This window comes from Papaver somniferum, chromosome 9 (assembly GCF_003573695.1).
Source record: "Papaver somniferum cultivar HN1 chromosome 9, ASM357369v1, whole genome shotgun sequence".
In the NCBI taxonomy this organism is placed as follows: Eukaryota; Viridiplantae; Streptophyta; class Magnoliopsida; order Ranunculales; family Papaveraceae; genus Papaver; species Papaver somniferum.
In genome coordinates, this window is record NC_039366.1 from 53,446,640 (window position 1) to 53,464,641 (window position 18,002).

The following is an 18,002-nucleotide window of genomic DNA, read 5'->3' on the forward strand; positions in this document are numbered from 1 at the left end:
GGACTTCATGGCGATTCATCATACAACGACGAAGATCTACTCAAGGAACCGTGAAACTTCATCAACAAAAAGGTATGTGGAGACAAGATAAAGAAGTCACAAACATCTTCGTCTCACTGTTCGTGATTCCTCGACGTCCTCTTGTGTATTCAAGTAAGACTGTTGAGAGATGATTGATTAATCTAGGCTGTTCTTCGGAAATATAAGACCGGATTATCAATTCGTTCTTATTCACCTTGATTTCATATCTTAAGACGGAACAAAGCCTAGGGTTTTTCTGTGGGAGACAGATTTATCCTTTGATAGAATTTTATGTGTGAGACATATTTGTTTATTATCAAGTCTGCGATTTTGGGTTGTAGCAACTATTGGTTGTGAGTGAGATCAGCTAAGGGAATTAAGTGTGCAGTATCCTGCTGGGATCAGAGGCGTAGGAGTACAACTGTACCTTGAATTAGTGGGAGACTGATTGGGGTTCAACTATATTCCATTCCGAAGTTAGCTTGGAGTAGGCTAGTGTCTGTAGCGTCTTTATACAGTGTGTGTTCAATCTGGACTACGACCCGGGGTTTTTCTGCATTTGCGGTTTCCTCGTCAACAAAAATTTCTGGTATTTGTGTTATTTCATTTTCCGCATTATATTGTTTATCTTTATAATTGAAATAATACAGGTTGTGCGTTAAAGGTTAATCGATTGGAGATCCGACCTTGTGGTTGTCGATTTCATTGATTAACACTTGGACATTGGTCTTTGGTACCGTCTAAGTTATTCCTTGTATTTGATAAAGACTCGCTATTGTTTTTAGCTTGAGTAAAAATCAAACCAAGAGAGAGATATTAAATCCTTGAGATACTTTTATCCAGATTGAGTCTGACTGTCTAGTTGATTCTCTAGCAAAGTATTTCGGAGTTAGTCCGTACAGATTGCTAAGCGAAATATTGGGTGGTGTTGTTAGACCCCCGCTTTTTCACTTAACTTTAGGGGAGTATTAGCTTTGTTATTATAATGTCAACAACGGCATTTATGGATTAAATGTATACGGGTTATTGTGTTGTTGGATCCGGGAATCAAGCATATGTGTAATGAATTCTTGTAATTTGTTTATCCATATGATGTAATAGTTTTGTCCCTAAAATTGACAAAGGGGAAGATTGTTAGAGCATAGCTCGGTTGAACCCACCAAGCGTTGGTATGTCAAGTTTGGTTGTCATATTTTAGTGAACCAAAACTCATTTAAAGAGTCGCTTGATTATGTACTAGAGTCAACTTCGTATAGGTTAGCTTGAAAGTATTAGGATATGAGACATTGCAAGTATTACGTAAAGACTTGAAGAAGTAAGGAGTTCAAACGACAACATCATCCTTCCACTTGTGGGTAGTGATATTTGACTTGAACTGTTTCATTTCCTAACGTATCTTTCAAATCGTGCATATTGAAAACATAATTGCGAAGCATGAACGATTACACTCTAGTTAGACGTAGTATTAAGGAATACAATACGAAGTATAATGCTTATATTTTGAACTTCGCATATAAGACATCGACATAATCATTTGAATGCTATTGTGATTATGTATGCGTATGAGGTGAAGATTTCATCCTAGGAAATAATGTTTTACATTCGTTTAAAGGAAGTAAATTCATGAACTTGTTTCGTGAATCGAAAGGGAAATCGCTAGGCTTATTGGTATTGTTATTCATTGCATATCTTTTGAACTACCAATATGTGTGATTAGTATGGCCGCTCATGACTTGTTTATGTTCTTGGTAAAACTATTCACAAGGCCTGACTTTTGTATTGGTATGACTTTTATTAGTGAAACCGATCTTAAGTAATCACCCGAGATGGTATGATCGATTTGCTGTAATTGGTATGACCAACTCTAGGCAAAGGGGAACCGATCCTAGTAAAAGGTGCAACCGATCCTAGTAAGAGCTGCAACCGATCACAAGAGGGGAATCGATCCTTGTATGAGGCGCAACAAGTTTCTAGATATTGGGAATCGATCCTATGAACATGTGCAACACGTTTTTAGATATTGGGAACTGATCCTATGAACATGTGCAACAAATACAAGTTAGATACCATATATATGTGGGAACCGATCCTAGTACCTAGTCAATCGAATTTTGGAAAGCTAGTGTGACTAATTCCAGTACCCACATGGAGGTAGAACCGAAACTTGTTTTGGTAGAACCGTGAAACCCATGTTTGGTGATTGAGTGTTCTTAATCAATCACATAGTTCTTGGAAGCCAGATGAACCAATTCTAAACTTGTTTGGAAGTATGGCAAATCGATTCCAAGATAGTAAATATGAAAGATGATTTACTAAGTTAAGATGTCGACATACTTTGAACATGTGCAGTAATGCTTATCTTTTATTGTTCAAAGATATTCCTTAATAGCTAAAGGAAAATCCCGGATCGAAAAAATAAATTGAGAATCTTTTAATTAAGGTTTTTAATTTTATTTTTGGAAAATGAAAATTAGTAATGTGCATTTACTAGTTGGAGATTTTCTAAGAGATTTTCGGTCAATTTTTGGACAAAGAATTTCCAGGAATTATCGAAACCGAATTTGGAAATATATTGCATATTTTGAGAATATTTTCGGTTTTGGAAATTCCTTGGTGTCCAAACTTCCTTGGTCTATAAATATCAAAGTTTGCATTTCGAGCAAACTAATCCTCAGAGCCAGCAAAACTACCTAGTTATGTTGGTGGAGCCGCCTATTCGGAGAAGAAAGTAACCTAATTAGGCGAAATCTCTTACGACCGCTCGGTTTAAATACTTCTTTGGGATTGAGAAGCTCTATTAGTAACGTTGGTGGGAAACTAGATAATTGCGGTTTATTATTAGTTTTCGATTGATTTGATTGACTAACGGTTGTTGAACTTTGATTGCACCTAGTTTGTTTATGCTTGAGAATCTTCTCTTCAGATATAAGATTTACTCAAACTAGATCGAAGTTTCGATGGGAATCTTTAGACTGTTTGTAGATCTAAAGACGTCTTGTGATAATCCATTGTTAACAAACTCCGTTTTGTGCGTGATTGATCACAAGAGATTCAAGTTGATTGTGTGCAGGTGTTTATTGAAGATCTAAGAAGATTAGAAGACGAAGAAGATTTCTGATTTGGGTTCATAATCTTTGGTGTGCATAATACTTGTTTCGGTTAAAGAGGATAAAACTATAACCGGTTTATCCTTATGGTAGATTGGATTGATTAGTTGAGTAGATCGGCATCAATACAATTCTTTGTGATTCAAACTATTGATTGCAAAATCTTGACAACTACTTTGGTAGTTGTTATTAGATAGATCTAAGGACCCGACAAAGGAGTTTATTGGGATAAACGGAAGAGCCTTTTGTCGAACTCATATCACTTGGTTGGAAAGAGTTGTTACCAAATAGATTTGTTGTTCCTTTACTGTTTGGAATACAAACCAAAGGAATTGTTCCAAGTACGCGATTTATTACAATTTGGAGGCGTGGGAATACAGACGGAACTAGGTGAACTATAGGTTTAGTTGCTTGGTCTTAACTATACGAAGTTGGTTTAGATTTTGTATAGCAGATTAATTCTGAGAGTATTCAATTATGGACAAGGTCCCGGGGGTTTTCTACATTTTCGGTTTCCTCGTTAATAAAATCTTGTTGTGTCTTTTACTTTTCTATTTCCGCAATTATAATTGTTTTTATTATAATTAGAAGTGAAAAGACGAGGGTACCCAAATATACCTCAATCTAAAACTTTTCCACCTATAAGTCCTTTTCCGAAAGTGATTGTCTATGGACTGAGTCGAGATAATACAACTAATCGGTTCACACTTCGTGTGATCGTCTATGGATACGAGATCGAGACAATACGACAACAAGATAACTTGTGTGATTGACTATGGATACAAGATCGAGACAATACAACAACGAAGTATGTTTACTTGATAATAGGTTCGGACTTAACCAAACTCTAGGGATTGTCTATCAAGCAAAATAGGAATTAACGTTTGTGCGATTTACTTTAAATTATAATAAACACAATTATAATTGCGGAAAATAAAAATAAATGACACGGAAAGATTTTGTTAACGAGGAAACCGCAAATGTAGAAAAACCCTGGGACCTAGTCCAGAATTGAATACTCTCAGAATTAAGCCGTTATACAAAATCAAACCAACTTCGTATAGTTGAGACCAAGCAACTAACCTATAGTTCGCCTAGTTTCCTCAGTATCCCTGCGCCTCCAACTTGTTAATAAGTCACGCACTTGGAACAATTCCTTTGGTTCGTATTCCAAACCGTAAAGGAACAACAAATATGTTCGGTAAAAACTCTTTTCAAACAACGTGATATGAGTCTGACAAAGGCTTTTCCGTTTAACCAATAAACTCCTTTGTCGAGTCCTTAGATCAATCTCTCAACAACTACCGAAGTAATTGTTAGACTATGCAATCAATACTATTAATCACAAAGAAGTGTATTGATGCCGATCTACTCAACTAATCAATCCAATCTATCACAAAGATAAACCTATTATAGTTGGATCCCTTTCCAGCCGAAACAATTATTGTGCACACCAAAGATTATGAACCCAAAAAGTCTTCTTGTCTTCAAATCTTCTTTAATCTTCAATCAACACCTGCAGACAATCAACTTGAATCTCTTGTGATCAATCACACACGGAACGGAGTCTGTTAACGTTGGATTATCACAAGACTTCTTTAGATCTACCAACAGTCTAAAGATCCCCGTCGAAACTTCGATCTAGTTTGAGTGAATCTTACATCAGAAGAGAAGATTCCCAAGCATAAACAAACTAGGTGCAATCAAAGTTCAACAACCATTAGTCAATCAAATCAATCGAAAACTAATAATAAACTGCAATTATCTAGTTTCCCAACAACGGTACTAATAGAGCTTATTAATCCCAAAGAAGTCTTTAAACTGAACAGCCGTAAGAGACTTCGCCAAATTAGGTTACTTTCCTCTCCGAATAGGTGGCTCCACCTGTAACAACACAACTAGGTAGTTTTGCTGGCTCTGAGGATTAGTTTGCTAGAAATGCAAACTTCAATATTTATAGACAAGGAAGTTTGGACACCAAGGAATTTCCAAAACCGAATATTCTCAAAGACATGCAATAAACAAAAAATCGGTTTTCATAACTACTGGAAATGCACTATCCAAATATTGACCGAAATCCCAATAGAAAAATCTATAATCAGTAAATGCACATTATTAATTATTATTTTCTAAAGATATGCATTTAATTGCTGGAGATTAAATAACATATAAAAACCAAGAAACCTTAATTAAAAGATTCTCAATTTATTTCGATCTTGGGATTCTCCTTTAGCTATTAAGGATATCTTTGAACAATTAATGATGATACTTACTGCACATGTTCAAAGTATGTAGACATCTTTACTTTGCAAGTCCTTTTTCATACTTACAATCTTGGAAACGATTTGCCACACTTCCAAACAAGTTTAGAATCGGTTCGTCTGAATTCCAAGAACTATGTGATTGATTATCCTATCAAATCACCAATTATGGGTTTCACGGTTCTACCAAAACAAGTTCGGTTATACCTCCATGTGAGTACTGTGCATAATCACGCTAGTTACCAAAATTTGGTTGACTAGGTACTAGGATCGGTTCCCCACAACTTATGGTAACTACCTGTATTCGGTTGCACATGTCCATAGGATCGGTTCCCCCAAAACTACAAACTTGTTGCACTCGTTCATAGGATCGGTTCCCCCATCTACTAAAAATGTGTTGCACCTCTTACAAGGATCGATTCCCTCTTGTAAATTTGTTGCACCTCTTACTAGGATCGGTTCCCCAATGACTAGATAAAAGTTGCTATTTACAAGGCATCGATCATACCATCTTGAGTGATTACTTAAGATCGGTTTCACTAATAAAAGTCATAAAATACATAAGTCAGGCCTTGTGAATAGTTTTACCAAGATACATAAACAAGTTTATGAGCGGTTATACTAAACACACATATTGGCAATTCAAAATATATTTGCAATGAATAACAATACCAATAAGCCTAGCGATTTCCCTTTCGATTCACAAAACGAGTTTATGAACTTACTTCCTTTAGACGAATGTAAAACATTATTTCCTAGGATGAAATGTTCACTCATACCCATACATAATCATAATAGCATTCATATGATCATGTCGATGTCTTATATACTGATAAGTGCATATTTCACATATACAGTCGAACCTCGATAAATGAATGCTCTAGGGACAACGAAAAAATATTCGTTTAGCGGGGTTATTTGTTTATCGATAAACGAATATTTATTCATTTATCGATAAACGAATATTTATTCATTTAGACAATATTTTCTCAATTAAGAAGTTAAATTGTATAGGAGAAAATGTACAAGTATACCAGAAAATGGTCAATTAGAAGAAGAAATCCAAAGATTAATTGGTGTCATTTCTAATTTACGTTATAGAAATGTGATCTTTTGAACTATCCTAACGAGAATGATGCAGTTATGGAGTCTCCAACAGACGAAGAAATTATTGAGTTAGTAATGAATAATGAGAATGATCCTGAACCAGATGATAGTAGCATCGTACCAAATGTGTTATCTAAAGATGCTTTTAAAGCGATGGTCACTTTAAAAAACTACTTGCTACAACACGAGCAAAATATTCCAAAATTGTGCAAGCATTACATAAAATTAAGGATACGATGCATTTTGGTTTGGGTGGAAGAAAAAGACAATCAACCATATATGATTTTTTTTAGTTCACTCCTACATATATTTTTATGTAAAATTTTCTGATTATGTATTTTGGTTTATTTATATACATATATATATTTTTATATATAATTCAGTGATTATTCGTTTATATTTATATAGGGCCTTTAAGGATCCAACTTTTTTTATTCATTAATGCATTAAGCGAGGTTATTCATTTATCACCTTGGCCCAAGTCGGGACCGGAGAAAATTATTTATTTGGCGAGATTATTCATTTACCGAACATTTGTTTATCGAGGTTCAACTATATTTGGTGTCAATTTCATGCTAGTAATTTCTATCTTTCTGGTGAATTATTGTATATTACGCTTGTTTCCTTGTATTTGTCTTATATTAAGTGAGTCATCCAAAAAGAAGTGGAAATAGCTACAAAAGTGAAGTCACAAGTGAAGAAGGGCCAAATACCCGGTGGAACTAGTTCAAATGGAGGATTTCTAGTCATCATTGCATAGAGGAAGAGAAGACGAAGTCAATGGCGAAAGAACGAAGTCATTCTGAGTTCGTATGAAGAAATCATGAGCAAAACAAGAACTTGGAAGACCAAAAGGGCAAAATGGTCATTATTTCTGCCAAATGCTATTGGCATCCCACTGTACATTAAAGGACAGCCATCCTGTTAAGGGGTGTCCTGTTTCAAAGGAACTGCTAAAGGCAGTCAAGTCAATTGTTAAGGGGATGCCACTTCTTCTTTCCTAACTGAACAGAAGAACTCGACGGAGGTTTCGTTTCCGGGAACCATCGTTTTCTTGTTGTTGACGATGGAGTTCGGAGATTAACAAGAAAAGATGGTGATGGAGTTGATCACGGGTTTTAGCTATCTCTGGTGATCAGAGTTTGAGAAGTTATGGACGAGCTCAACTAAAACAGGGAGTTGCTGTCATTGGCAGTGACAGGAGGTATCGACAGTAATAAAGGTTAGCTCGTTGTGTTTGTTGCTGGCAATGATCACGATGGTGATTGATGGAGTTGTTGCAAGGGAACTGAAATTGGTTGCTACTAATGTCGAGTTGGACAGAAAGGGAAAATGGAGATGAAACGAGAGCTCGAGTTACAAAACAGAGAAGATGGTCTAGCTCGGCAGAGGCATGAAGATGGACCGAGTTGAGTCTGGGTTCTGCCATTGATGGCACCGGGAGTGATGATGCTGGTTACTGGAAAGACGGAGGCGGTATTGGTTGCTTCCACTGATGATCATGATGGATACCGATGGCTGGTTCCCGTTAGGAGAGGTTGTAGGTCGTTGTTCATGGATGATGATGGTAAGATATTAGAGAAGAGCTCGGGTTCGTCTGTTATGTTTGGCAGATGATGATCACGATGATCATGGTTCAGTGGTAGCTGCTGAGAATGGATGCGAGAGAATGGTTTGATGGTGGGACCGAGGAAGAACAACAAGATTATCTCGTTTGGCAGAGGAGTTCACGAGAAGTCAGAGAGGAGAATGAAGCTCGTGTTGGACTTGAGCCGCGGTTCGGTGATCTGTTGTTGCCATTGGCTGATGGCAGTAACGATGATGCTAGCATAGATGGTTGGTTGCGACAAATGGACGGAGAAGAAGTCAGGGAAGGTATGTTGCTGATCAACGGAGAGGATTAAGAGGTGTTGCTGGAGGTTATTTCGAAAAGGATGAACAAGGACTCCAAAACTTGACCGGAAATTCAGTGGAGATGAGGTTCGGCCGATGGAAAAGTTTTGAAAAATGGTTATTTGCTATGTTGTTGTATATCGAGCTGGATGCACATCCAGTACTAAAACAAGACACGCTGGTGCACGTGGGGTCCCCTGAAGTCTATAACCAATCCCGAGTAGGCGGCAATATATTAGAATGCTCCCTGTCATACCGAATTAGTATCACTTAGTTTCTCGTCCAAGGAATTCTTCTTGGCTGACTTCCAATGTTTATCAAGTGCGATTTTTTAGGATCGTACACGACTACCTTGATGCCTATATAAAGGCTTGAGAAGCCGAGCTTCGGATACAACTTTTGAGAGAGAAAAAATACACAAAAGAAAGAGTAGTAGTTTTATTTATCTTAGGGTTTACCCCTCTAGGGGGAAACCAAGTTTTCTTCTTCTAATTCTGTTTCGATATATTTTTTATGGGTTTTAGTAAATACATGTGTAGCTAATTTTAGTGATTACGGATGATTTCAAAGTCCTGAATAATGAGGTTTTAATTATTTCTACGAGTTTATTTTAAATTGATTTTTTTGTCGATTGTCTCTATTATTTTTATTGTCTAAGATTATACTGGGTTGTTCAACTGGCCATTTGAATATACCTGATAGTAATTCTTCTACTAGTATTAGGGTTGGTGATAGTGTAATTGTCACTCAATTCCATACACAAGTAGTACATCGCAAACTCTGACAAAGGGATTATGTTAAGCAATTGTGTATAGAGATGACACTTGTAAGAAGACCGAGCTTATGCGTCTGATGCTAGGATCAACCTAATTCACAAAACATAATGCATTCGATGGGTTACACCATGAGAGCTTATTCATGGTGGCTCAGATGGATAGAATCTGGTAGTCGAGCGCTTCCGTATCCAGTAGCAACAGGAATTCCGGGGATAGCAGAGCTTATTGCTATTCTACGGTTGGTGACAAATTATAATTCAACAAGAAATAAACAAGTATTTTAATCAAGTCTATGTTCAGTGGCGGCGGATGATTCCTTAATCATCCTTGCTTTCTTATTATATTTTTATTTTACTTTCATCAAACCAATCCCCCCTTTTTACTTTATTTTTTCTCATTCAAATAATATATCAATTACACAGCTCTCTGTGGGAACGATCTCTTACTACCGCTATATTACCAGTTAATCAGTGGGAAATATCTTAATAAATTTGTTGCACTTACGACACGCATCAAATTTCGGCACCGCTGCCGGGGAGCGGTTGCTAATTGATTTGTTATTTGTTTAGCTTGTTTTTGTTTTTGATTTTCTATTTCTTGTGAGACGTCATGTTTCTTTACGGAAATAACATGTAAGGAGCACAAGATCAGATATATGACAGTGGTAATCAATATGGATTTCAATCTCATTCTTATAAAAACTACCAACCATCCTATGGGTATAATCAAAACCAATCTTTTGGTTGTGATCAATATCCCACTGAACCTTATGGATATTCTCATACATGTCAACAACCTTATGACGGACATGTAAGTGAACAATCACAAGGATGGAAGGATAGTTATGTTGATGATCAATTGTTTTCTAGTAATGTGCAGATGATAGAGAGTTTTGAACTCAAAACTTATGATAGTATAGCCAAACCCACTCATATTGCTCCTAGTTCACCTATTCAAAGGGAAGAGTTGCGGTCTAGGTATTCTATTGTGAGTAATGATAGAAAACGTGTAAACATCAGAAAACTTTATAAGAGATACAATCAACTGGAAGAAGATGGAGCATCAGAGGAGACTTTTCAAGAAATTCAAAGGGCCATAAAAATGAAATTCCGGCGTCGTTGGGATAGTGAAGATTATGAGGTTGACGAAGATTCTGATGAAGATGAGCAACTTTTAAAAAAGTTCGTGCAATAATGGTAAAGTTATTCCAACTCCGGATCATTATAATGATCACTCGCCTATTCAAAAGGAGGAGAATGGATATGACATAACCATTGTTATAAATGGTGTAATGTACTCAAACAATGATTTTAAGATTTGCACCAATGAACTAGACTTCCTAGGAGATGATTCTGATTCCGGTGACGAGGTTGTTGACGAGAAGATGATTGAGAATGAAACCAAATTGATTAAAGTCGTGGAAGACCCAATTGAGCTTTTCTTGGAATATAATGATGCTGAGATTTCGGTTGAAGCAGAAACTAAAAGTTTGATAGAGGACCACGATATACTTGAGGTAAATAATTCACTAGAGATAAAGGATGAGGAGCCAGAACAAGGTTTGTGTAATCCTTTACATAATTCTATATCTATTGATCCTTTCCATCCAATTGAAGTAGATTTTCAAATAGTTGTTAACCCAGCTTTTAGGAAAATACCTCATTTAGGATTGGAGTTGTGTGCTTCCAAGGTTTTAACGGATTATTTTTCTTATAAGTATCCACCGCTTGATGTGTTTGATTCTAGCGTTGTGCAGGTTACCCAAGAGGAACCTTTTGAAGTTCCCGAATTCTATGTTCTTCATTCACTTCTGAGTGTAGAAAGGACTAAGTGTGGGGGAAACTTCAATAAAGCGATAGCTTAAATATTTATATCTTGCACTAATGTTTTCATGAAGCTGTTATTAGAATTGCAGATTGTTGTCTGGGTGGACTACCAAATTTTTAGATTGTTGGTGTATGGCCGATAACCAGCGAGTCAGGCTGAGGACGTTAAACTAAGCGTTGAATGGGAGGCAACCCATAGGTTTTGTATTTTCTATCCTTTTTGTTTTTATTTTTCTTCTTTTGCATATCATATTAGGATTTCCCACCTTGATTATACTTAGGACGAGTCAATTACATTGAAGACAATGTAAAGTTTAAGTGTGGGGGAGTATTTGGATATTTTGCATATAGAGTTTTTATCCTTTTTGAGTCAAAATTTTCAAATTTTTTGTATATATTTGAATAAGACCTCCAACTTGTAGAGATTTTAGAGTCACTAGCATACTTCTAGGTATGTTTACATAGAGAATTCTGACCGACATAACTGAACTTGGAAGTGTTAGGGAACTACGTTCGGATTTCTTGCTTGCTAGAGTGTTAAATAATGGATTTAATCATGCCGGTGATGCAAATGAGGAGCAGGGAGAAATGCATTATTAGAGTTGCTGATCAATCATTAGTGGAGACTACCTATTTTCATATCAACTGAGGCACCGGACCAGTTTTTTTTTTGTAGTTGACTAAAGAGCTTTCTATTGAGTGTGTGTCACCGTACGTTAATTCCGGGTAGAATGGTGAGCTACCCAACCTCCCAACAATAGAAGAACTACTCTTTGATCTCTTGAGTGCTAATTTTGTCAATTATGAGGGTGACATCTATAGACGAAAACCATCTTCTTGTAGTTTGGTTTGCAGTTAGCACCATTCTCTCTCGCCAATAACAAATCCATAGAAACACAATCATCATCAACAAGGGAGCGAAATCAAAATATACAAGGAAAGTTGAAGACGTTTAAGGTTTACAAGCAACAATTCAAGGAAGAGCGAAATTTCATATCCAAGTAAGCAACATAGTTTGAGCAGATTTTATATACATGTTGAAGACTTACAATACAATGATCGAGATTCTATATCCAAGTACGAAGACTTATTTAAAACAGCGAAGAAAATCAAAAGATGAGAGTGATTGAAGTTTATGGTACGAAGACAGTACAAGTTGTGAAGATTCAATGGGTAAACTACTTCTTTCATGGCCATGTTAATCATTTTTTATTATTATTTTAGTTGAAATCTCTTTAAAAAAACTACAAAATACAAAAAAAAATATATAGAAAAAAGAAAAATACCAAAAGATTTGCATTTAGGTTGTTATTTGTCAATAAGGCCATGGGGAAGAAAAATATAAAAAGAAGTTTCAAGCAGCAAATAAATAGAGGAAAAGAGTTAAAAATTGTCGAAGTTCTACAAGTTCAAGATTTTATCATCAATAGTCGAAGACCGAAGACGAAGACCGAGAAGATGAAGAAGACGAGCCGATCGAAGATCTTTCTATTGGATGATGTGAGAGTGGTGTTATCATCATTGCAATCAGATGTGAAGGTGGTAAGTACTCTCATCCTCAATAATAATGGTTGATTTCCTTTCTTAGAGATCATCAGAAAAAGATTTTTTATTTCCCACGAACTTGTGGGGTCTCCAGAAATAATTCGGAAGGTTTCCTTCCCACCAATCAACGTGTGTAGGATTTCTCTCTTCATTCCTACCTGCACACATGTGAGACCCATAAAAAAGCCGTCTTATTGAGTGCAATTATCATAAAATCCTTTTAAGTGAGGCAGAAGTCGAGGAGAAATGCTTATTGATCGTTCTCAAACACGCGTTCTCTCATTATGGTGTGGTTATTTCTCACTCATCATTTAAGAATGAAAATATGTTCTTTGGTATTTCTAACTTCTTATTACTAGCATGCAGAAACTCTATGTCCTCATAGCTCTTTGGATGCTTGGGAAGATGGAATCCTTTGAAGTTGGAGCAGGTTTTGTGGGTATATCTCTGTGTAAACCCTCACGAGACTATAGCTCGTCCACTAGGGACACCTAGGGGTTTAAAGGCCTGTTGCACATGCTAAGTGCAACCGTATCCTCAACGACATGGATTTGTTGTATTTAAGATAGTTTGCTCAAGAACTAGCAAAAGCCAAGTGTGGGGGAATTTGATAAGTGCATATTTCACATATATTTGGTGTCAGTTCCATGCTACTAATTGCTATCTTTCTGGTAAATTATTGTATATTACGCTTGTTTTCTTGTATTTGTCTTATATTAGGTGAGTCATCCAAAAAGAAGTGGAAATAACTACAAAAGTGAAATCACAAGTGAAGAAGGGCCAAAGACCCGGTGGAACTCGTTCAAATGGAGGATTTCTAGTCATCATTGCATAGAGGACGAGAAGACGAAGTCAATGGCGAAAGAACGAAGTCATTCTGAGTTCGTATGAAGAAATCATGAGCAAAACAAGAACTTGGAAGACCAAAAGGGCAAAATGGTCATTATTTCTGCCAAATGCTATTGGCATCCCACTGTACGTTAAGGGACAGCCATCCTGTTAAGGGGTGTCCTGTTTCAAAGGAACTGCTAAAGCCAGTCAAGTCAATTGTTAAGGGGATGCCACTTCTTCTTCCCTAACTGAACAGAAGAACTCGACGGAGGTTTGGTTTCCGGGAACCATCGTTGTCTTGTTGCTGACGATGGAGTTCGGAGATTAACAGGAAAAGATGGTGATGGAGTTGATCACGGGTTTTAGCTATCTCTGGTGATCAGAGTTTGAGAAGTTATGGACGAGCTCAACTAAAACAGGGAGTTGCTGTCATTGGCAGTGACAGGAGGTATCGACAGTAATAAAGGTTAGCTCGTTGTGTTTGTTGCTGGCAATGATCACGATGGTGATTGATGGAGTTGTTGCAAGGGAACTGAAATTGGTTGCTACTAATGTCAAGTTGGACAGAAAGGGAAAATGGAGATGAAACGAGAGCTCGAGTTACAAAACAGAGAAGATGGTCTAGCTTGGCAGAGGCATGAAGATGGACCGAGTTGAGTCTGGGTTCTGCCATTGATGGCACATGCAGTGATGATGCTGGTGACTGCAAAGATGGAGGCGGTATTGGTTGCTTCCACTGATGATCATGATGAATACCGATGGCTGGTTCCCGTTAGGAGAGGTTGTAGGTCGTTGTTCATGGATGATGATGGTAAGATATTAGAGAAGAGCTCGGGTTCGTCTATTATGTTTGGCAGATGATGATCAAGATGATCATGGTTCAGAGTAGCTGCTGAGAATGAATGCGAGAGAATGGTTTGATGGTGGGACCGAGGAAGAACAACGAGATTATCTCATTTGGCGGAGGAGTTCACGAGAAGTCAGAGAGGAGAATGAAGCTCGTGTTGGACTTGAGCCGCGGTTCGGTGATCTGTTGTTGCCATTGACTGATGGCAGTAACGATGATGCTAGCATAGATGGTTGGTTGCGACAAATGGATGGAGCAGAAGTCAGGGAAGGTATGTTGTTGATCAACGGAGAGGATTAAGAGGTGTTGCTGGAGGTTATTTCGAAAAGGATGAACAAGGACTCCAAAACTTGACCGGAAATTCAGTGGAGATGAGGTTCGGCCGATGGAGAAGTTTTGAAAAATGGTTATTTGCTATGTTGTTGTATATCGAGCTAGATGCACATCCAGTACTAAAACAAGACACGCTGGTGCACGTGGGGTCCCCTGAAGTCTATAGCCAATCCCGAGTAGGCGGCAATATATTAGAATGTTTCCTGTCATACCGAATCAGTATCACTTAAACCATGTTTGTTTACTCCTGACTCATCTGAGTCGTCTGGATCTGGAACATCTGGATCTGAGTGAAATCACCTGACTCATCTGAATCTGAGTCGATATGTTTGTTTTGAATCAGATCTGACTCATCTGACTCGGAAATAAGTGAGTCAGTGGTTTGGTCCCATGAGTCAGGGGTATTTTGTTACCTGACTCAAATGAGTCCGAGTCAGGGGTTATGTCTGAGTCAGAGGTCGAGTCAGATCTGACTCAAAATGGAAAACAAACGGTCTGACTGCTGACTCGGTCCGAGTCAGGGGTTTACTCAGATTCAGACGCGGAGTCAGCTGCAAACAAACAAGTTCTTAGTTTCTCACGCAAGGAATTCTTCTTGGCCGACTTCCAATGTTTATCAAGTGCGACTTTTTGGGATCGTACACAACTACCTGATGCCTATATAAAGGCTTGAGATACAACTGTTGAGAGAGAAAAAATACAGAAAAGAAAGAGAGAGGATGAGTTTTATTCATCTTAGGGTTTACCCCTTTAGGGGGAAACCAAGTTTTCTTCTTCTAATTTTGTTTCGATATATTTTTTATAGGTTTTAGTAAATCCATGTGTAGTTAATTTTATTGATTACGGATGATTTCAAAGTCCTGAATAACGAGGTTTTAATTATTTCTACGAGTTTATTTTAAATTGATTTTCTTGTTGATTTTTTTTTTGTTGATTGTCTCTATTATTTTTATTGTCTAAGATTATTACTGGGTTGTTCAACTGGCCATTTGAATATACCTGATAGTAATTCTTCTACTAGTATTGGGGTTGGTGATACGTGTAATTGTCACTCAATTCCATACACAAGTAGTACATCGCAAAAACTGACAGAGGGATTCTGTTAAGCAATTGTGTATAGAGATGACACTAGTAAGCAGACCGAGCTTATGCGTCTGATGCTAGGATCAACCTAATTCACAAAACATAATGCATTCGATGGGTTACACCCTGAGAGCTTATTCATGGTGGCTCAGATGGATAGAATCTGGTAGTCGAGCGCTTCCGTATCCAGTGACAACAAGAATTCCGGGGATAGCAGAGCTTATTGCTATTCTACGGTTGGTGACAAATTATAATTCAACAAGAAATAAACAAGTATTTTAATCAAGTCTATGTTCAGTGGCGGCGGATGATTCCTTGCTTTCTTATTATATTTTTATTTTACTTTCATCAAACCAATCCCCCCTTTTTACTTTATTTTTTCTCATTCAAATAACATATCAATTACACAGCTCTCTGTGGGAACGATCTCTTACTACCGCTATATTACCAGTTAATTAGTGGGAAATATCTTAATTAATTTGTTGCACTTACGACACGCATCATATACAAAGTTTAATGGTTAAGCAATAAACCTCGTATTGTATTCCTTAATACTATGTATAACTAGAGTTTCATACACAGCTTCGCAGTTATGTTTTCAATATGCACGACTTGAAAGATACGTTAGGGAATGAAACAGTTCAAGTCAAATATTACTAACCTCAATAGGAAGGATGATGTTGTCGTTGTAGCTCCATACTTCTTCATATTTTTCAAGTATTCATGTAATACTTGTAAGTCTCATATCCTAACACTTTCAAGCTAACCTATACGAAGTTGACTCTAGTATATAATAAAGTGACTCTTTAAATGAGTTTTGATTCACTAAAATATGACAACCAAACTTGACATACCAACGTTTGGTGGGTTCAACCGAGCTATGCTCTAACAAGAAGTAAAATACACAAACGTTATTTCTTATTTACTTTAATCCTATTTAGTTTGGTTAAGTCCGAACCATTTATCAAGTAAACATACTTCGTTGTTGTATTGTCTCGATCTTGTATCCATAGTCAATCACACAAGTTATCTTGTTGTCGTATTATCTCGATCTCGTATCCATAGACGATCACACAAAGTGTGAACCGATTAGTTGTATTGTCTCGACTCAGTCCATAGACAATCACTTTCGGATAAAGGACTTATAGGTGGAAAAGTTTTAGATCGAGGTATATTTGGGTACCCTCGTCTTTTCAAAATCTACTATAAGTCAAACGTCATAGTCTCAAAAGAAAGAATGGTAAGATAGTGAGTAAAATAGAATGTTTCTGTCTTCACATACCTGATTAATAAAGTTCTCCAAATATCTTCAGTCTTCGATGGTGATGTCTGATACTCAACTACCAAATTCTAACATAGTCCGAGACTTGACTTAGTAGACTAGAAATCAAGATATAGTTTCGATCATCTAACATCGACAACAAGATTGAGATAACAAAACTTGTGGGTTCAACCGAGCATTTCTCTAACAATCTCCCCCTTTATAAATTTTAAAGACAAAACTATTCAATACTCATGGATTCAAAAGAAAATAATCTTTCAGCTCAAAATCCACTATGTTTGATTTCCTTGGATCTTCAACAAACTTCTTGAATTTTTCATACTTCAAGCTCTTATATAGTTCTACATGCGTTCGTTCAACACCTTTGTTGTTGAAGATTTATTGTGATAACAACTAATGAGAATACTCAAAAAGAGCTATGTTAGGATGAAAAATCACTCTACTCAATGGTTGTTATACAGAATGTAGTATTGTTATCTTCCTCAAAGTCCAATTACATTGCAACTTTGAAGCAATACTACAGTGATATGTTCTCCCCCTTAGTCAATATTTACATAAAACCTATAGATCATAATCCACTCCCCCTTACATAATGCTCCGAGAAACCATATGTTGTAGTAAGATACTACTTAATAATTCTCCCGCTTTTTGTCAACAAAATTTACAAAGGCGAGAAACAAGGATCACAATGAACTAAACAAAAGAGTATCAGTACTAGAGAACACATACAAACTTTTAGTTTAGACGATTTCATTTAGAAACTCGGCGATTTTATCAAGGAGATATATAGGTAGAACATCTCCTACAATTCCACATTCGTTCTCCCCACAAAGATATGACGTTTAAGCACAAGTTCAAAAGAACTCTCCCCCATTTGACGTCGTTCCTGAAACAACAACATGAGCGACCTTTACTCTAATCACAAGAGAAGGATTTTCTTGGACATTAAGAAATTTACTCACCAGTTACGAACAAATTAGATTTGTATCCCAATATTTTTCTATCTTCTCGCCAGTTACGAACAAAGAAGTTAAAAATAACGATCTTAATGTTAGAGGCACTAAGACATAAAATTTTCGTGAGTAAAAAT